General features: G+C 44.0%; 1 protein-coding gene across 1 annotated transcript in view; it reads left to right on the forward strand.

The window, feature by feature from the left end:
* The window catches only part of ATAD5 (ATPase family AAA domain containing 5), a gene marked incomplete in the record, with an annotated part of 853119 nt that overhangs the window by 557843 nt on the left and 273104 nt on the right, over window positions 1-22172 (forward strand).

Consider the following 22172-nt stretch of genomic DNA (forward strand, 5'->3'; position numbering starts at 1 on the left):
GGCGAGGCGCTTTCACAGCCCTCTTCTGCAGCTGAGGTGGTGGCACAGGCCTCTGTCGAGACCCTCAGCATCTGCACGGGCCTTGGCTTTCAGTTTGTCGGTTGGGTCCGGAGTTGCTCTGCACACCTTGGCTTCCAACAATAGATCTTGTACTGGTGACATTCCTTTGAGCAGTCAGCCCGTATCGGTTCTGCATTACAAAGAGACTGGCATCAGGATTGAGGAGTACCTAGACCCAAGGCCCAAAGCTACTTCTAAGAAGAGTTCTGCCTCAGTTACTATGCCTAGGCCTTTCAGCTGCCACTCAGCAGGTTATCAGCAAGATCTGGTCATGTTAGCTGAGGGTCCTTATCTCCGTAGTCTGAGCCAGGCAACCCCCTTTGGAGTCTAGGAAGGGGGATCCTATCCCTGAAGTTTTCTTGAACATCCTGATTCAGATGAAGATTCTGACCAGGAGGAGTCTGTCTTTGAGGGGGGACTTTTCCTTACTACTTTGAGGATTTAGATTCTAAGAAGAATGTGCCTTCAGCTTCACCTCCTGAAGACATCACCCTTGGGGCAACACTCCATGCCGTAAGGGAACATTTCCAGTGGGAGGCACAGGAATACCCACAACCTAAAAGGAGGGGTTAGGGAGTTCCTTGACCTCCCAGAACACAAACCTTTGTCTACTCCTCCTGTTTTGGAGGTGGTAGAGGATGTTTTTATGGACTCTTCCATGAATCCAGATTCTCTACCTCCAGTCCCTCGAAAACCAGACAGTTTTTACAGGGTGGTGGATTCACATAAATACCTCTTCAAACCCCCCTCTGCTGACCCAGTGGTTGTCACTCCAGGGCCCAAGGGAGCAAGAGCCAGCTTTTCAAAGAACCCTTTACATACCGACAAAGAAATCAGGGCCCTTGATAATTTTGGTAAAATAAGTCTACACTTCTGCTACCCTAGCCATGAAGGCCCTTAGCTGCCAGTTTCATATGATAAAGTACCAGCAAAATATGTTAAAGTGAAGCAAAAACAGTTCCTCCCTGGAGGATATGAACATTTCCAAAGAATTGTTGGACCTTTGCCTTTCCATTTCTCAGGTGGCTAGACCGTCATTACACTTCAACTATAATGTGTGGAGGCCTGTAGCCGAGCTGCTGTATCTGGCTCTGTCTTTAGAGCACATGCTTGTTTAGGGAACAGACCCTACCAGACCATGTCAAGTCCAAACTTCTAGAAGCACCCCTGGTTAAGGACTTCTTTTTGGGCCTGAGGCTGTGTTTAAAAAAATGGAAGATAAAGCAAAATCTATGCAAACTATCAAGGACTTCCTCCTAGGTATAGTAGGAATTTTCTCACTATACACTGATCCTTTCTCTCTCATTCAAAAAGTGGCCAGGGGAAGTCTCTGAGGGGAAAGGCAGCAGCATTCACAAAGGCCTTGGTAGTGGTCCTCAGGAACTGCCAGGCATGGGAATTCTAGGCCAGAAGGCCCTGGCAGGGAGAGCAGCAATGACTCTTCAATGACTCTTCCATTCCCACCCTCTCCAGAAAAGATCACAGGAAGACTAGGAGGAAGGCTATCCCTTTTCAAAGACAAGTGGGTTCTGAAAGTTCCTTTCCCCTTACCATTCCCACCCTCTCCAGAAAAGATCACAGGAAGACTAGGAGGAAGGCTATTCCTTTTCAAAGACAAGTGGGTTCTGAAAGTTATCTCAGATGATTATAGGCTTACTCTCAAAGAGCCATTAAGGTACTCTGGTTATCTGGATGTTCACAAAATCAAAGAGCAGAGGCCCTTTGTCAGGTTCACAGCCTTTGCTCACAGGGTTCAGTGGATCTAGTGCCAGAACACCAAATAGGGAAGGGGTTCTATTCCAGGCTTTTCGTAGTGCCCAAAAAGGAAGAATCTTGGTGCCCTGTTTTAGACCTGTCCACCCTCAATCAGTACCTACTTGTACCAAAATTCAAAATGTTGACTCTTCAAAGACGTCTTCTCGTGATCGCCTCTCAGGCTTTAATGGTCACCTTAGACCTAAAAGCTGCTTACCTGCACATTCTGATAGAGGAATCGTATAGAAGTTTTCTTCGTTTCAGAGCAGTTACCAGTAACTTAAATTTTTCTGCACTTCCCTTTGGCTTGTCTGCTGCTCCCAGGGTCTTCACAAAGTGTTTAGCTCCTGTGATTGCCTTCTACAGAACAAAAAGAATCCAAATTTACACCCGTCTAGACGACTGCCTCATTCAAGCCACAAGTCAGTCAAAGCTACTGAAGGATCTGGCCTTCACTCAGCAGCTCCTTGCCTCCTTGGGGCTTGTGATGCACCACCACTGGCCTAGTAATCAAGGAGCCTCAATCCTTACCACTGACACCAGTGGGGGATATACACTGCAAGGATGACGGGTACACACACAGTATTTCCAGATGCAGTTCACTGATTCAAGTGCAATTTCCCTTAAGAGCACACAGAGATCACAGTCAGTCTGGGGCTGGTTTCTCCCTCTTTCTCCATATCCCAGTAAGACTCCCCTCCCCACTGGCACAGCTACAGAGTTGAAATGTCAGCTGAGTGGCCAAGCCAAGGCCTCCAGCACCCTCTCTGTCCAACCAGTGCTTTGTGTCCCTGCCCAAGTAACTGACACACACACATACTTTGAAGTTTGATTTATACACAGACACACACCTGGGAAAGGCTGGCACAGGTTTAGTAGCTCTGCCCCCTTCTGCCCCGACTATGTTAGTTTTCACTTCTACCAGCCAGCTCCTTATCAGCTACTTTAAGGCCCTTAACAAAGGGTGTCCAATCTTAATGTGTAATGTTGCTGTTAATATAAATGGCAGTTTGACCAAGAGCAAGGCTATTATGAGTGGCCCGCAGTCTCAGAAAATAAATATGCAAGTACTCTCAGAACTCGAGTATGTCTCACAAATATCAGCCACAATGAAATGTTTAAATATATTTAATAATAAATAATAGAACAAGAAAATACGCAGTATATAATCACAGTAACAACAGAGTTCAAAATCACAGAAAATATTTAAAACATTGCAGGACAGTCTCAAATAAATAAAGAAAAACATCTAAATTAAGCTTTGCTATATTCCTGACTGTAGAGAATTACTATATCCTAGTTAACATACTTACAGTGCAACAAGGCAGATGTGGTGAATGGGTCGTCTTGTCAGGTTAAAGTCAAAATACAGAATACTTAGTCTCTTTCAGAGAGTTCTTAAATTAATATCTCAAATATTACTGCTGGGAATAGCTTGCAGAATGACATCATTTCTTGTCTGACTCTATCCCAGACGAAAAACAACCATTGATGCAGCTGGTAGCATTTAGCATCTACCTGTGAAAATACATAGACAGGACTTTTCTTAGAATCAAGGCAGATCCTGGAAGTTATAAAACAATAAAACACTTCCACATCTCAAGCCTAGTAATTATTTCTCTTGCATGACAACACAGAAAGCTCCCTAGTGCAGACATCCTGTCTCTTACTGTCATAAAGTAATTTAATTTCAGCTATTTTTCTGAAATTAACCTCTTGTGCTCCAGTTCCCATTGTTAAAATATATACATCTAAACAGTTGCAACAGTGTAGGTACATTTCGGTTGTAATCCAGCAGGGTACACTGTGGTTACATTTTTAAGCTCAGTACTTCATAAACCCTTTTTAACGCACACTTCTGTACCAGCAGTTTGATATACACATAACGTACAATTCTGATACGTTTGTAACACAAAAATATGAATGATGTTGATGTTCACAAATGATGCACAATTATTTACAAAATTCCAGATATCTGGGCTGGCAGTATCTCCTTTCGTAACAAGGTTCACAATAAATCTTGGCAAATCCAACACAGACCCATTCACCAGGATAGTTTTGCTGGGGGCTCTTCTGGATTCCTCCCTTCAAAAGCCTTCCTCCTTCCAGAAAGAGTTTTCTTGACTCAGTACTTCCAAAACATTATGTAGAGACAATGCCGGTCAGCCAGGAAATTTCTCAGAGCATTAGGCTACATGGCATCTTTTATTCTCATGATCCCTCTGGACATGCACATGAAGAAGCTCCAGTGGTACTTCAAGAATCTGTGGTGCCAGCATTCACAGAAATTTAGCTGTTCCCTTGCCTCAAGGAGGAATTTGCATGGTGGACTCCGGCATGTGCGCAGAACCTTGGTCCTCCTTTCAGGTTAATCTCTCAGAGCCAAACTTTAACCAAAGATGCTTCAGAGACAACCTGAAGGGCTCATTTCCAGCACCTTCAGTCTCGGGGCAAATGGGAAAATCAGTTCAGACACAAGCGCATAAATTGGAAAATATTGATGGCAGTGCAAAAGAGCATAGTAGCTTTCAAAGATCAGAGGAAGCCAGGGGTCCTGCTTGTGAAAACAACACCATAGTCATGTGGCACCTAAACCAGGGGGCTCTCACTCTTGCCCTCTTTGTCAATTAGCGATGCAGGTCTAGGAGGCAGCTCACTCTCTGGGGTTGCACCTCATGGCACAGTACCTCCCAGGGACTCAAAACAGTCTAGCAGATAATCTCAGATCCCCACGATTGGCATCTCCATCAAGAAACATTTCTCAGCATAGTCCATAAATGGGGATCCCCACAGATGCACCTTTGCACCAAAGAAAATGCTCATCTGAAAAGGTTCTGTTCCAGGAGCAAACTACATGCAGCCTGGAGGACAGATGTCTTTTCATTCCTTTGGAGATGCTTTTCCTCCACTGCCTCTTCTTCAAGGCCCTCCTAAAAAATAAGAGAAGGCAGCCCAAGGGTCACCCTGATAGCCCCAGACTGGCCCCGGCAGCACTGGTATCCTCTGCTACCAAGTTTAACCAATGATGGCAGTTACCTCAGAGAGTGGACCTTCTGACAAAGGACAATGGGAGGTTTGTGCAACCCAACCCTACAGACTCTTAAACTCTCAGCCTGGAAAATTCCCAAAAATACTACACTGAGCATATCCTGAGCAGACAAGTTAAAAACATTGTAAAACAAAAAGTGCTGCCACAAGACCTTGCTCCAGCAAAAAAGTCTCTCCGTACACAAAAGTAAAGCTGAACGCAAATTTTATTAGTAAGCAGATCAAGTACCAAAGCATAAAATGCAATCAAGGGAGCTTAAATACTCAAAGGAAATGATGTCCTGAATGAAGTTAAAAACATTCTCAGAGGCTAGAAGGCTTAGTACTAGGAAATCATACTCAACCAAGTGGAAAACATTCTCCCTTTGGTGTCAGCAGCAAGACAAACTCAGCCAGTATCTCTGGCCTTTTAGATTACCTGGCTTCTTTGGTGGACAAAGCCCTATCCTTTTCTTTCATCAAAATTCACTCCTCTGCCATTTCAGCCCACATCCTTACTATTCCCTCCTGTCTTTCCCCACCCCCCTGAGGAAGCAAATCCTTAGGAGAGTGGTTCACATCAAACCTCCCAGGAGTCAACCCACATCTCCATGGGATGTTAATTTTGTTCTAGAAAAGTTGATGCTACCCCTCTTTGAACCATCAGCTTCTGCTGATTTAAAAGTCTTAGTAAAAGGGCAGTCATCCAGGATATCACCTCAGCTAGGAGGAGTTTTGAGCTACAAGCTGTCATGGCAGTTGAATCATTTCTCAGGACTAATTCCATCCTTTGCGCCCGAGGTAGTCATGAACACATCCTTGAATCAAGCCCTGCACTTGCACACCTTCTTCCCCCAAGACTCAGAGCCAGGGGGAAGGAATCCATCACTCCTTGGATGTGCACAGACAGCTTTGCTACTATCTTGACCGAACTATATCTTTCAGAAAATCAGACCAGCTCTGCTTCCTTTGCCATTGGCTCTGAAAGGAAACCATCATGGCAGAAAGACTCCTGAAGCTGTAAGGACTCAATCTACTAGGGCCACTTCTACTTCTGCTACTTCCTGAAAGAGTACCTACCAAAGACATTTTGGAAAGTGCTACCTGGTCATCTCTGCATACCTTTACCAAACACTGCCACTTATCAGCCTTCAAGTCTAGAGCAGGATTTGCCACTGCCATCTTGCAGGGCATCCTCTCTTCTCCATAATCTACCTTCCACCCTCATCTCAGCTTTTGGAATCATCCCACAAGTCAGGACTGCAGCAGTGAAATATGAACATAGTACAGTTGTGTACACTTACCATAAATGTAGATGTTTGAGTGTATTCACTGTTGCAGTAATCTTTCCCTCCCTCCTTTTCTCTTTTTGTCTACAGTATTAGTCTGCTTCTATTTTCTTCACTAATCAGAGGATCCTTCTGGGTGTTTAGTCGGCAGGTCCCCCTTTTCTACCTTTGTCCCTTTCTTTATGGTTCATCCTGGGGACTCCTAACTTCTAAGGGGCAAGAAAAAGCTGATGTCATGGTGTCAGCTAGCTCCCTTTATACCCAAGTGAAATGACATCAGGGTAGGGAGTCCACCCGCCTTAGGAGGAGGGAGAATTTTACTCTGGTAGTCAGCCCAGCCAGGGGCTTCCACAGCAGGAAACCCCACAAGTCAGGGCTGCAACAATGAATACACTTTAACATCTACATTTATGGCAAGTGTACACAACTGTGCTTTCCTAATAGGCTGTACGCATGCATGGATGTTCTTCGTGTTTCACTGTTGCAGTCATATTTGGGTAATCTGCTGGCAGGTTGCCATCAGTCGGCTTTATTAACAAAGTCTTGGGTCCTGCGTCGGTTGCTGTCCCTTCTTCCATGACGTCAGGTCGTCAAAGGTATAAAACATGCAGCCGACGCCATTTTCATTAGTCTTTCTTGCCGAGCGGTGCCCGAAGCTGAAGCAGTTTGCAAGTGCTGGTTGGCCGACTCCTGAAATTGTCGTTTTCGAGTTTCAGAACCGAAGTCTTCAACGTAGAGCTAAGTACCCTGTTGGGGAAACTTTTTCTTGCTCCTTACCGATGTCAGTAAAAGTTAATAATTGTATTACTTGTGGGAAGCAAATACCTCATAAGGATTTTCATTTGTACTGTATTCCTTGCCTAGGCCCTGACCACAACATGCCTTGCTGTTGGTTTTGTGCTAAATTTAACCAATGCACTATTAAGCGTCGGTATATTTTTGCATCAAAATATTTTGGCTCAAGATTCAACTATTCAGAAATGTCGTCGGTTAGCAATCCGACTACCGGAATACATAAAAAACGCAAAGAAAAAGACAGACAGACCGTTGAGATCCAAAACCGACAACGAAGCTTCTCCTAAGTCAGTCGCCGGTTCACCAGTACTCAGTGAGGCACTTTTGCAGCCCCTGATACCCGCTACTTTTGATTCGCAGGCCTCTACTGGGACCCATTCGGAGTCCGGTATGCCACGAGACAGTTTAAGTATTGAACCCGCCGATGTCTCTACATTAGTTGGGTTTGGAGCCAATGCGCAGGCATCGGCTTCTGAGGGTGTTTTCAGGCCTAAAGATTAGTGTATTAAACTGACGCTATCTTCAAAACCTAGGCCAAAATCAACTTCTATGTCTAAAAAAAATGACGCTTGGGCCACGTGCACAGGCCCCTGTGCCTAAAAAACAAATGATCAAAATGGCTGCGGATTTAATTACCTTGATCATGGGTTCCCATCCCCCTCCTGCTAAGAGGCCTAGGCAAGGCACTGACTATGCATCATCAGATCAGGTTTCTATTTCTTCTGATTCCTCTTCTGATCAGGAATTATCTATTCCACCTTATGAGGACTCTGATGCAGAAGATTCCATCCCCTCTGCCTGTCCTCCTGAGGCTCTTTCTTTTTGAGAAACTTTGCATACCTTAAGGAAACACTTTCACTGGGAGAGTCAGGATTTTTCAGAATCTAAAAAGAGGCTTAGGGATTTCCTTCTTCCTCAGCATAGGCCTTTGGCTATACCTCCTGTTCTAGATATTGTTGATGATGTTTTTTTCAGACTCCAGCATGGCTCCTGATTCCCTGCCTTTGGCTCCTAGTAAGCCAGACAGATATTACAGAGTTCCTGACTCCCACAAATTCCTCTTCAAAAACCCTACTGCTGACCCTGAAACCATTTCTCAGGGTCCCAAGGGCGTTAAGGCTTTTACTGCTAAAAATCCTACCCCTTCTGATAGAGACTCCAGGGCGCTGGATAGATGGGGTAAGAAGGTTTACACATCTGCAACCTTGGCAATCAGGGCTTTAAACTGTCAATTTCATATGATTAAATATCAGCAGCATGTCATGGGATTACTTAACCAGCAAATGATGATGATTTCTGACTGTGTGGAAATTAGAGTTACAGGATTTATTGCATTCAGCTGAACAGGTTGGCAAGCATACTTTGCAATGTGGTTTTGATTCCTTGGAGGCCTCTTGCAGGGCCGCTGTAACTGGATCTGTGATAAGAAGGCATGCTTGGCTCAAGGAGGAAAATCTGCCTGATCATGTTAAAGCAAAATTGTTGGATGTTCCTTTACAACAGGACAGTCTATTTGGTAATAAGACAGAAGAAGTTTTTTTTAAAAAAAAATGGAAGATAAAGCTAAATCTATGCAAATTGTAAAAGATTTCCTACAAGTGCAGCCACCCAGGTTCAATAGGCACTGGCCTACTAAGAATTGGTCCTTTCCAGTACCCACCAGAGCCGCTCAGGCCAAACCCAGACAACTCCAAAAGCTCCAGGTTTCAGTCACAAGGAACTTCTAGAACAAAACAATGGGGTGCCTCCACCTCCAAATCTGGAAGTAACAAGGCACCTTCCTATGGTAAACAGTTTCAATGACTTTCCTCTGCAATCACCAAGCACTTATCTTTTGGCCGCCCCGTTATGTCCCTCATGAATATGGGGGCTATTCAACCAGTACCAAAAAAGGAAAAGGGACAAGGGTTTTATTCAAGACTTTTCCTGGTACCCAGAAAAGACAAATCATAGCATCCAGTTCTGGACTTATCCATTCTAAATACATTCCTGGACAAAATTCAAGATGCTGACTGTACAACAGTTACTGCCTATGCTAGGCAAGGATGCCTGGTTGGTAACTCTAGACTTAAAAGAGGCTTACCTGCATATCCCAATCAGGGAATCTTGCAGAAGATACTTCCGCTTCAAAGCAGGCTATTTGCATTACCAGTTCTCTGCACTGCCCTTTGGCTTATCTACTGCGTCCAGGGTCTTCACAAAGTGCCTGGCACCAGTAATTGCATTTTGCAGACAAAGAACCTTTCAAATTTATCCTTACCTGGACGATTGTCTAATTCAGGCAGAAAACAAGGACACTCTTCTAAAACATCGGGCATTTGTAAAAAGACTTCTAACTTGTCTAGGATACACCATAAACGAAAATAAATCACAATTGGTACCCTCTCAGATTACATTCCTGGGTGCAAGCTTGAATACAACTGCCCAGATGACTTACCTTGCGCCAGAAAAACAAATTCAATTGATGACTTTCTTCAAACAAGTGGCCACAAAAAGCCAGCTATCTGCAAGACAAATTCTGCAGGCCTTGGGGTTCATGGCTTCCTGCATTCTAATAATTCCTTTTTCAATATTGCATATGAGGAAACCTCAATGGTACCTAAAAGCTTATGGAGTCAACATTGTCACAGCCTGGAAACAATGATTCCTATCATTCCATGCCTGCAGCAAGAGTTCCTATGGTGGGCTGAGGCCTGCCACCAAAACAAGGGACTGTCATTCATTCCACCCCCTGCCACCCAAACCCTGATTACAGACACATCAGATTATGCTTGGGGGACGCATCTGGCAGGGAGATGCATTCAGCGCCAATGGAGCCTTAATCAAATGCACCTACATATCAGCCAGAAAGAGGTGCTAGCTGTACAGAATGCTCTGACGGCCTTCAAGGACTATCTTCATCCAGGACAACTACTGATAAAGGCAGACAAACACAGCAGTCATGTGGTACATAAACAAGCAGGGGGTACCCATTCCTACCCCCTTTGCAGACTAGCCATGGCTTTGTGGAACACAGCCTTGACTTATCAAATACATCTAGAGGCTCAATTCCTGCCTGGAAAGCAAAATACTCTGGCAGACGAACTAAGCAGACATCTTATGGACCCACACAAATCGAAACTGGATCCACAAATCTTCAGCATGTTGACATGCAAATGGGGGAGCCCAGATATAGATCTGTTTGCCTCACCCCAAAACTATCAGTTGGACAAATTCTGCACAAGAATTCATCACAAAACAGCTTGGAAAGTGGATGCTCTATCCTTCAGCTGGAAGAACCTGTCAGTCTATGCCTTTCCCCCTCTGCCTCTGCTCTCCAAGGTCTTACTAAAAGTCAGACAGGAAAAAACAGAAATGATTGTGATTGCTCCAGACCTGGCCTCGCCAACATGGATACCCGCTCCTACGCAATGTCGCACCTTCCTCCGTGGTACCTGCCTCAGACACCTTATCTACTGTCTCAGCAGAACTATCAAATTCTGCACACACTGCTCCAAACTCTGAATCTTGCAGCATGGCTAATCAACTAATTTCACCAGTTGCATCTCTCAGCAAACCTGGGATGGATGTCATTTTGGAGGCTAGAAGGCCTAGTACAAGAAAATCTTATGCTGACAAATAGAAAAGAGTCTGTGCCTGGAACCAAGCACAAGGAATAATCACAGCAATGCCCAATATTCCTCAGATTCTGCAATATTTAACTGAGATGCTTCACAAGGGTCTATCTTTTTCTTCCATCAAAATCCATGCCTCTGCCATTTCAGCTCATTATAACACAGAGCCTCCCCTCTTTTCTCAACTCCTGCTAAAGCAGTACCTCAGAGAGGCCAAAAATATAAGACCTCCCAGGAGAGCACCACCTCCTGCACGGGACCTCAATTTTGTGTTGGAAAAACTCACTCTACCTCCTTTTGAGCCAGCTGCTACTGCAGACCTAAAATTTCTCTCTTGGTAGACAGCTTTTCTTTTAGCAGTCAATTCAGCTAGAAGGATTTCAGAACTACAGGCTCTCATGGCAGTGGAGCCTTTTATTATATTTTACCCGGACAGGGTGGCTCTCAGGACTAATCCATCCTTTATGCCTGAAGTGGTATCTAGTGTGGCTCTTAATCAGACCATTCATCTGCCAACCTTCTTCCCAAATCCACAGAACAAGGGTGAGCGGATTCTGCATTCATTAGATGTACACAGACAACTAAGATTCTATTTAAGCAGGACAAAATCTCAGCAATCACTGGTGGCATTTGCTGCAGGGGCAGAGGGGAAGGCTATTTCAAAGCAGATTATTTCAAAATGGATAAGCCATTGTATTAGTTTCTGCTACATGCACCATGGTAAACTTCTCCCCAAGGGGATCAGATCCCATTCCACCAGGGCTACATCTACTTCTGCAGCCTTTCTCAGAGGGGTTCCTACCAGAGACATTCTAGAAGCTGTTACCTGGAGCTCAGTTCATATGTTCCTAATGGTCCTAATTTATGCTGTTTGTGCTGTGCATCATCTCTGGAATTAAAGGGGCCACTTCAACTAATAAGACAGTACCACTATCTTGTGATATATTGGCTAATGTGGGGAACAAAGTTCTGTCACCTGTGCAGGCTTATTATGGTACTCTTGGAGCTAACAGTTCAATGCTTCCCTGTTTAAGCTGTCTGCATTCTTTTGGAACAAAACATTATGGCAGATTTTTTTAGAAGCTCCATGGCAGACCCTCACAAATGGAAGTTGAATTCAAAAGTCTTCATTCAGATTCTCCACTAGTGGAGAACTCCACAGATAGACCTTTTTTGCTTCCCCTCTAATCGGTTCAAGCTTTTCTGCATCAGAGTCTCTTACAAGGAAGCTTGGAGAACAGATGTTTTTTCCATGAAAATGGTAGTTCCTTCCCTCCCTTTCCTCTTATACCAAAAGTCCCTCTAAAGATTCAAAAAGACAAACCAAAAATGTTGATGACTCCCTTTTGGCTGTGACAAAATTGGTTCTCCATGTTTTTCTGTCTAGCCTGGTGCAGTGACTGAAAGTTACCCCACAGAATTGGCTTGCTCACACAATAGAAAGGCTCTGTCATTCATCAGGCCTTAATATACTAATCTCTCTGTTTGGATGATAGACTTTTGATACCCTTTTAGGCACCACTGCTCTGAGGATAAGCTGTAAGTATGTTTCAAAATGGAAATGGTTTTATATTCAGTAGATGTCAGGAGCCATTTGAACAAGGGATCCCTCTATCCCGAAATATTTGTCTGAGCTGCTCAGGTTAAGCCTGTCATTCATTTCCATAAACGTACATTTGTCATCCATTTCATCTTGTCTGCCTGTTTGATATTCTTGTTCATGTTATGAAGTCAAACAGTTTCTTAAAGGCATCTTATATATCAGGCCCTATACAAAACCAATTCCTCCTTCTTGGGACCTGTTGCGTTTTGGAAAAAATAACATTTTCTCCATTAGATCTTGCTGTTTTGAATTTCTTAACTTGGAAAACAGTATTTCTGGTTGCTTTAACCTCAGCCATGAGGTTTTCTGAGTTGCAGGCTCTTACATATTTTCCTTCCTTAGTATTCTAAGAGGAAAGGGTTAGTCTTAGAATTAACCCTCCCTTTATACCTAAAGTGATTACAGAGTTGTCCTTGAATCAGTTCATCAACTTATGGTTTTCTTTCCCAGTCATCAAAATAAGGGTAGATGAATCCTTCACTTAGTCTGTCCACAGATAACCAAGATTCTGCCTAGAGAAGACTACAGATGTTAGAAAGTCTGACTGACTTTTCATTTCTTATGAAGGAAAGAAGGTAGGTCTTCCAGTCTCTAAGCAGACCATTTCTAGGTGGCTTTCCTTTTCCATTTAATTTTGTTACTTTTGTAATGGTAAATCCCTTCAAGGGTAGAGTTATGGCTTTTTCAAAGGTTTAGATTCCAAAACCATTCTGGAGGCAGCTTCTTGATCTTCTGTCCACATTTTCACAAAATGCTACAAAACTGATGCCTTTTCAAGAGCTATAGCAGGTTTTGCCTGGACCATTCTTAACGGTTTGCTGGATTCAATCTCCGTAGCTTCAGCCTCCACCCCTTCCTCCTTTATTATTTTGGATCTGTAAGTACTGCAACAGTGATCTAACATATTACAATTGTGTGAGAACTTTTCCATAACAATAGATGTTCAAATAGCTCACTGTTGCAGTGTATACAACCACCTCCACCCCCTTTTTCTTCTGAGTTGAGGTGGATCCTTTCTGTCTTCCCCTTTTGTCTTAATACTGCGCCTAACCTCTGAGCGTCACCCTCTGTCTTTTCCTGAGGCAAGAAAGCTCTACGGATTTTTACGCTCATACATCCTTTTAGTTCAAGCATGTAGTCTCATGCATAGGCCACAGTTAGGACATACGATGGATGAGGATGGTACTTCAGCTTTTGTAGATTGGCTGGACACATGGTATCCTTGGCAGGACGCATCCCATAGGTTAGTAATACTGTAACAGTGATCTATTCTAACATTTACTTTTATGGCAAGTTCTTCCTTATTTATATTCTTTAGTGATTTTATGAATCCTTTATAAGGGAAGCCAGATCTTTTTCCAGGTACCACTGAGATTGTTTATCAAGGTATCTAGTTGTGGTTGGGGAAAGTAAGATTGCTGTTAAAACTTAGAAAATGGTTTGGAATGCACAACTAAAACACACAGCAGAATCTAGAACTTTTTTCAATTTCAAATAATTTGAGTGGAGAGTTAATATGTGGTAGGTTGAGAAGGCTTATGGTGTCCTAAAGCAAACAAAGAATCACTAGATATATTATAGGATAACTTTAGTTCTTGCAGTTGGTGGAAACAAAGCTCAGTGGGTTACCAGATGTCAATCACAGAATAATAGAAGTGATGAGTGCAGCATGCAGGATACTGAAGTATCATTTCAAGTGCTGGGTTCTCTGTCTATAGATTTCAGTTGCCTAAAGGAGTGAGAAACTCAGTTCAGTTATTTATTTATTTACCATTTATTTACCAGGATAGTCCGGCTGGACAGCTAGTGCCCATTTTCAGCGGAGTCATGGGGAGAAAAGCTCCATACAGTTACAGAATAAAGAGTGATGCATATAGTTACAGAATGAAGAGTAAATACATGGTAGAACGTAAAGGTTACAGAAAGTAAATAATTTAGAGACCAAACTGTAGATTGGTTAACAAGCAGAATTACAAAGTTCTACAAATATATGATCATCCCACTTTCGTAGGGTTTGTAGTAAGAACATATTTACAATATATACAATATGTACAATGAACTAGGGTAGAGCACAGTGTCACTATTCACCAGAAGCATCTTACTGTAGGGGTGAGGCTTCAGGCACATAACCCAATCAGAAGCTGCATGAAAAACTTAGTCTCTCTTGATCTGCTCCCACTTTGTCCTGTTTTTAATGTGCATTGTGCTTTCACTAGGGTAGGAAGCAGATATTCTACAGATGCTGTGAATGCTATGCATATCTGATAGTATGAAGATGTGAATCATTGTAATAATTAGGGGGAGGGTTGCTAGTTAGTCCACCCATTTCTACAACATTTTCTTTGAGGCATCTTATTGCTATTCAGTGAATTACTGATGTAATGTTGTCCTATCTCACCTTCATTCTGTACTGGTTGGGTTCGGAACGCCGTTTACAAATGCCCAAGGTCTTCAACTAGCTTATGGGCTTGTACCCTATCCCATGATGCTCTAGGGAATTCCCCAGATCTCATTTGCTGCTAAACAGATCGGGTGCTTCACGCTGGCTCTGGCTAAGTGATTTTCTTTCAATCGTTTATTTGCCTACTAAATTTAATAGTCTTTCTCCCCTTTTGGGATTAAAATAGTATCTTAGCTTTGTTTAATTACTTAACTCTTTTAATAGTTTTTTTTACTGTGTTCGTTACCTCGCTGTTTTACTGTGGCCGTCATTAACCTTAAGGCCTATTTTTTCCTTTTCTATCCCGGCTTTCTGAGTGTGTGTTTTAAATAACTGTTTCTTTTAGGCTCATTGTTTTGAGCTGTTAAATTTTGGGTGTTGCTAATTAATCTTAGATATTTAACTTACAGGGTTTTTTCTCGTCCGGTTTATGTAGTGCTTTTTTTCCTTTTCTATGTGTGTGAGTTAATAACTATTAAGTAAATCGGTTTTGACTAGCTGTTTATTTGGAGATTTGACCCATTACCTAAGCAAGTTCGTTTAGGTTAGAGAGCTGCTCAGCCCGTTTAAGTTGGAAGGCTTTTTCTCCTAAGTGTATATGATACTTCTGTAAAGCTTGTTAAAAAAAAAAAAAAAAAAAAAAAAAGTTTTCTGGTGTTTCCTTCATCCACCAAGCTAGCTCGTTTTAGTTAGAGGGCTGCTTAGCCCGTTTGAATTGCATGGCTTTTCCCTTAGTGTGCTTTCATATTTACATAGTAGTTGTGGTGTTAAGTTGTTTTTTGCTGTTAACATGTCTAAGCAGCCAAAATATACTAAACCCTCTGAGTTTAAAAAGTGTTCAAAGTGCACTCAGAAAATGTTGATAACTGGTCATACTGTATCTGTACTGCCTTGGAGCAGTACACTTACAAGATTCTTGTTCCATTTGGCATTCATTTAGTTCCAGGGTTCTTCGTGAAAGGAAGAATAAGTTGATAAATTAGAGGGTTATTGAAGACTTCCTTTTCAGAGGCCATAGGAGAAGGTCAGAGTCCTACATAAGACCCCTTCTCCTCCTAAATCTGAGAAATCTGGTAAAAGATCCTCATCTGCTTCATCGGATCACTCTGAACCGACTACGAAGTTGCCAAAAATTTCCTCATCTGACCCGAAATCTGTTGGGACCAAGAAACCATCCATCTCAGATCCTTCTGTATTGGAACTGTTGGTGTTTCGAGCTTGGAGCCGGTCCCCAGAACTGGAGCTGGTTTCTCCAACGTTAAGATCACCAATCTTGCAAGCTTCTAGATCTCCTGCTCCCTCATTTCAATCCTCCAGGAGCCTTTCAGATGATGATGCGGAGACATTTGAGGATACTGGCGCCAGCCAAATTTTCTCTGAGCCGACCCAGAGGGTTTCTGAACCAACTAGACCTATTCTTTCACCATCGATTCCTCCTCCGACCCCACTCAAGGCCTCGGAGCCAGAATGCATGGAGCTGATTGTAGTGGAACCGTCGGAGCGGAGACCTGTTCCAGGATCTTCGGCCCCGACTACTGCTCCGACTTCATTGGTGCCATCTGAGCTCAAGAAGTCTAGGAGCTGACATACTCCTGTTGGGTCTGGGGAGGACAGTTGGTTCGGACATTTGTCTGATCCGAACGTGCTTCTCGGGGCTTCGGCACAGGTGAGTTTGGCTCCTACATCGGCCTCGCAGCCAACCCCTTGGGTGCCGGGGATGCCTCCTTCTAGTTCTTCGGAGCCGATAGCTTCCTCAGATCATGGGCAGGGGGCCTTCGAGTCGATGAGAGCGCTTTCCCCCACAGGCAGCACCACTCTCAGATCCAGTTATTCCTCCCCCAAAGGCACTAATGTCCATCTCGGCACAACCGCATCCACACAGACGAGGAGACCCACGGCCTCAGGATGCCCCATTGGGTGAACCCCTCTCTTCTGAAACCTCTCCAGAATACCCTTCTGAAGAGGTTCCTCACAAGAGATTATGCAAGAAGAAGCATTTGGACTTCCCCAGAGGAGTCTGTCGCATCTGACACAGACCTCGATGAGTCAGAAGGGTCCCGACGGTCACCCTCTGAGGAGGTCTCCTGTGCAGACATCCTAGAAATACTTAAACAGAGAGGTGGCTGGAAGCCCATCAACCCTTCTGACCAGGAATCTGTCTACCTGAAGGCCTTTGTGTCTCGCCCTTCTGCCACTTGGGTGTCTCCACCTTTTGACAAACTCATGAACCTAGTTTGTCAAAAGGCGTGGGAGACTCCAGATTCAGTGGAGACTGTCCCTTGGAGGCTCAATAAATTCATTACATCCCCGTGGATAAAATTTTCCTTACGAAAGGTGTCCTGGTAGATGCTATGGTGCTGGAGGTGGCCACCAGGAAGGAACTGTCGGATACGTCCTCTTCTGTCCATCCTTTGAACAGAGAGTCTTGTGCAATGGACAGATACAGAAAGCACACTTTCTCTTCAGTAACCTTTACACTCAAGTCCCTGAATTATCTCGCATATTTTACCAGGTTACAGAGAGATCTCCTGAAGGAGCTAGGAGATGCTCTCCAAGGTTCAATAGCTGCGGGGGTATCAGATAGTTTCCTCCCGGCTCTCCACCTTGAATTCAGTGATAAACTCCTTCATGAGACTCTCTTCCTATACAGCTAATGGAGTGAGTAGGGCAGCGGGTTCAGGAATTTCCCTAAGGAGGCATTTCTGGATGCGCTTATGTAACTTTGCAGAGCCTTTTGTCTTCTTTTGTTAATGCCCCCTTCGATGGCTTGTCCTTATTCTGGCCTAAAGGCAAAGACACGCTAACCAGGTGTGAACAAGAAGGAAAAACTCTCTCTGTCATAGGAGTTAGTTTTTCCCTAACTTTTAGACCTTATCTAAAAGGTCAAAAGGGGCAAAAAATGTGGTTTTGAAAATCCCAGAGTTTTTCAAGACACAAGTGGTGATCCTTCCCCCAGGGTTAGAGAGGGAAGCAGTAATGGAAGACGCAGTCCACGTGGCAGAGGGGGTCCGCAAAACCAGGGAGACAGGGAATCCTTCCTTGGCAAAGCCCTTTCAGCACTCCTGTAAGGAGACCCGCCTGCCCATCTCTGAAGGCAGTCGGGGGTCGCTTATCTTTGTACCCAGAAGTCTGGCTAAAATTCACAAAAGACAAACGGGTACAAAGCATGGTATCCAGAGGTTACTCCATACCCTTTTCCTGTCCTGCTCCACACATCAGAAAAATTCCGGACATTCCGCCCAGTCACAGGAAACGGGCAACACTAGAAATGCACAGGTTGCTAGAAAGAGTCATTCAAATAGTCCCCACAGACCAGATAGGATCCGGAACTTACTTAAGGTTCTTTTTATTTCCAAAGAAAACAGGGGATTGGAGACCCATCTTGGATCTCAGCATGCTGAACAAAGCAGTCAGAAGTGAGTTCCGGATGGTAACACTGCAGTCAATTCTCCCTTTTCTGGGAAAAGATGATTGGATATGCTCTATAGACCTCCAGGATGCGTGCTACCACATAAAAATGGACAGGTGTTCCAGGAGTCATTTGCGCTTTTGGCTGGGAGCCAATCACTACCAGTTTCAAGCTCTGCCCTTTGGTGTCACTACAGCCCCCAGAGTGTTCACCAAATGTGTGGCAGCAGTTACGGCTCACCTGAGACGTTTAGGATTCCGAGTGTTTCCGTACCTAAATGACTGGCTCCTAACCGCCACCACTGAGCATCTACTAATAAAAGAGAGAGACACCACATTGAAACTCTGCTTCTGTTTAGGGATCACAGTAAACTACAAAAAATCTGCCTTATTGCCATCTCAGTGCATCGTTTTTAAAAGAGCAGATCTAGACAACACAAAAATGATGGTAAAGCTTCTCCCGGAAAGAGTTCACATCCTTTGATGTCAGGTCTTAATCCTTCTATTCAAGAAGGTTCAAGCAAGAACAGTTCTAAAAGTGCTAGGTACCATGGCAGCAGCAATAAATATAATCCTATTAGCGCGGCTACATATGAGAATTCTTCAGTGGCTGCTATTCACTCAGTGGTCCATACAGGAACTACCCATGTCTCACCAAATTATAATTACAGAATCTTGCAGGAAAGACTTTCTTTGGTAGCTTCACTCCACTCAAGTGACTTTAGATCGACCCTTTGTTCTTCCACAGCCTACAGCCGCAGTGATAACGGATGCTTCCCTAGATGGGGGGAGGGCATTATCAAGGAAGGATGGTCCAAGGCATTTGGCAGGATCACAAGGCCCACTTGCATATCAGTGTCCTAGAGATGAGAGCGATGCTTTTAGCGTTGTAGGCATTCCAAAAATCTCTTCCGCTAGGAACAATTGCAATACAAACGAACAGTATGTCTGTCACGTGGTATATAAACAGGGAGGAGCCATATCTTACCCCCTTTCCCGGGAGCCACTGAGAGTATGGCAATGGGCGACGACCTCCCAACGCTTTCTGATAGCAATGCACATCCCAGGGAAATCCAACATTATAGCAGACAAGCTCAGCAGGGCAATTCTGATGCTTCACGAGTGGTCCCTAAAACAAGACATAGCGGAAATGATTTTCTGAAAATGGGGCCAGCATTGCTGCGACTTTTTTGGCATGTCCATGAATGCCAAATGCAGCAGCTACCATGCCCTAATCCCCACCCCCCCCTCTGGCGGAGTCTTCAAGGGATGCACTTGTACATGATTGGCCGTCGGGTCTCCTCTATGCCTTCCTTCCCTTCCCATTGATACCCAAAGTTCTTCAGAAAGCCAGCGTATTGGGAAGGGCCTTAATACTTGTCGCCCCTTACTGGCCTCGTCAGATCAGGTTCCCCTTCCTGTGGCCTCATCTTCAGGAGGAGCTGTAGATTCTGGACCCAGTTCCGGATCTTCTGACCCATCCATCGGGAATGCTCCATCCATCTCTTCAAACCCTCAAGTTGACAGCCTGGCTGCTCCAATTCCAAACATAGCCAGGTTACCTGACCTTTCACCTTCAGTGCAGCATATCCTGATTCCTTCTCATAAAGCTTCTATGAGAAAATTATATGTCAGCAAATGGAAAAGATTTTCCTCCTGGGCATTGGAAAATCATATTGACCCTTTCTCTGCACCTATATTTTCCATACTGGAGTTCTTGGCAAAGCTGTTTCATGATGGGGCAGCTGCAGCTACTATTTGAGTTTGATTAGAAGCGATCTCTAATTTCCATTTAGGAGAAGTGGGGCCGAACGTTATGTCCCACAGACTTTGCAAAGCCTTCTTGAGAGGTACCATTCTGTTAAGACCGCCCATTAAACCACCTCTACCCCCATGGAACCTGAATTTTGTATTATCCCATATGATTCTTCCCCCCTTTGAGCCTGCATCATCCTGTGACTGCAAGTTCTTAACCTGGAAGACAATTTTCTTAGTAGCTATCACTTCAGCTAGGAGAGTTTGAGTTACAAGCATTGTCTATCAAATCCCCATATATGCTGTTCCACAAGGACAGTCTTTCACTTCGTACAAATTCGTCTTTTCAACCAAAAGTATTCTCGGAATCAAGCTTAGACCAATCCATAGACTTAACCAGCTTTTTTCCCCAGGCAATTACGTTTCTACTTGCACAGAACAAAGGACTTTAGAAAGACTGACCAATTATCTGTGTCCTCCTCACACTGCCGAAAAGCTGCTCCAGTTTCTAAGACCACTCTCTCCGTATGGTTGTCAGATTGCATTATATTCACCTACAGATCCCAAAACAAACAACTTCCCGACAAAGTAAGACCTCATTCTACCAGAGCTATTTCTATCTCTTCTGCCTTTCGTGCTGAACTGCCAATTGTTACCATTTATGCTGCAGCAACATGGGCAAGACCTCATACCTTTATTACTTATTACAAAGTTGATTTGGCCTCCAGGGACAGGGCCTCCTTGAGTCCACTGTTCTGAATATTCTCCCTTGAGCCACCCAAGAAAGATGGTGCTAGGGACGCTGTCCCAGCCAGTACAGAATGAAGGCGAGGTAGGACAACATCACATAGGAAGTTATGTAGTCACAATAACGTTCCATGTGTTTTGTCCATCTTGCCTTCATTCTTACATCGCACCCTCCTTCCCCCAGTCTTTGGCTCCTGGAGGATGGAGAGGATTTATTTGGCATCTAATAGTCTGTGACCCTCTTCTTGGCTTGTAAAGTAGTACATTTTTATATGCATATATTGGTAGACCAGCAAACAAGATCTGAAGAATTCCCTAGGGCATCATGGGATAGGATGTGTAAGCCATGAGCTAGTTGAAGACCTTGAGCTTTTGTAAATGGCCGAGTCGGAACTGAGGACTGGTTCTGAACCCAACCAGTACAGAATGAAGGCAAGATGGACAACACACACAGAATGTTATGGTGAGTACATAACTTTTTTTTCATTAATTGATTCTCTTACTGCGTTCCTCTCATTTATGATACTTTCACTGTTCTGTAGTTGTTGTGGGGAGATGTTTATCACTCCCTCTGCATGGTCATAAGGCTTGCTAACTCTGTGCAGCCATCCATTGCTAGGTCTCCCCCTGGCTACCTGATTTGAGCTGGGTATGGTCATGGTACCTAAGGGTAGTTGGTGGAGTGCCTCCATCACCTTCCTTTGGGGGGGTGGTTTACTTATTTTAAACCTACATGCTCCCCTTCCCCACCCACTATTTTGCATGGATGTGCTTGAGGGGTGGGCACATAATGTGGAAATGTGGCGTTTCATCCACTGTCTGCAGTATCTCTGCCATGTCCTCCACCTTTCCCCTGTTTGGACTACACTCCCCTAAGTTAGCATCTGCAGCTTCCACCAGAGATTGCACCTATGCAATTGACACCACCCCTCCAAGCTGCTTTGTCAGTCAGTTGAGCTAATAATTGAACCCAGGTCTGCTGGACTATAGTCAGAGCTTTATGCTTGTACCATTCTGGATTTTTTCCCTTAAAGTCCACCGTTTGCATTTTTTCCCCTGACATTTCTTCTCGCCACTTTTTTTTTTGTTTTTTCCCATCACTGCTGCCTGCTGACCATCAACCATATGTGATCTGTCTGCCCATTTGTTCCTCACAAGGTGGGAGCCTTTTGATTAGGCCATCATTTGCTCAGTCCTCAGGGTTTTTTGTGTTAGACCATAGCCCCCATCCTTTGGTGGCTGAGGTGGGTACTCGCGCCACCACAATGGCCTGTATCTTCTCGCTGCATATGAGTGCTCCCACTCACATGCTAATATCGGCTGTCATCACTGGCTTGGTAAGCTACATGCACATTTGTTTACAGCTTACAGTGAAATCGCCTCTGGACCTTCAGTCGCTCCCCTTGAAGTACATGACCCAACATTTGCTGTTCACATCTACCCTTCCTTTCCCTGCTCTTCTAGTTCCGGAGTCACTAAACTAGAGTTGTCTGCGTCACAGTCTGCCCTCTTGACATTCTTGCATTCAGGTGTGTGAAGATTTAAATGCATTCATCCTTGTTTTTTAATCTCCTGCAGTCTGTTTTAAAATATGTGGTTATCTTTAACAGCAGCATTATTTTTATTGCTTAATATGGTCAGTGTTGGTGGGAGCAGAGTTCTAAAGCTGCTTTGTTTTG

This window comes from Protopterus annectens, chromosome 4.part0 (genome assembly GCF_019279795.1).
Source record: "Protopterus annectens isolate FY-2018-M chromosome 4.part0, PAN1.0, whole genome shotgun sequence".
In the NCBI taxonomy this organism is placed as follows: domain Eukaryota; kingdom Metazoa; phylum Chordata; order Ceratodontiformes; family Protopteridae; genus Protopterus; species Protopterus annectens.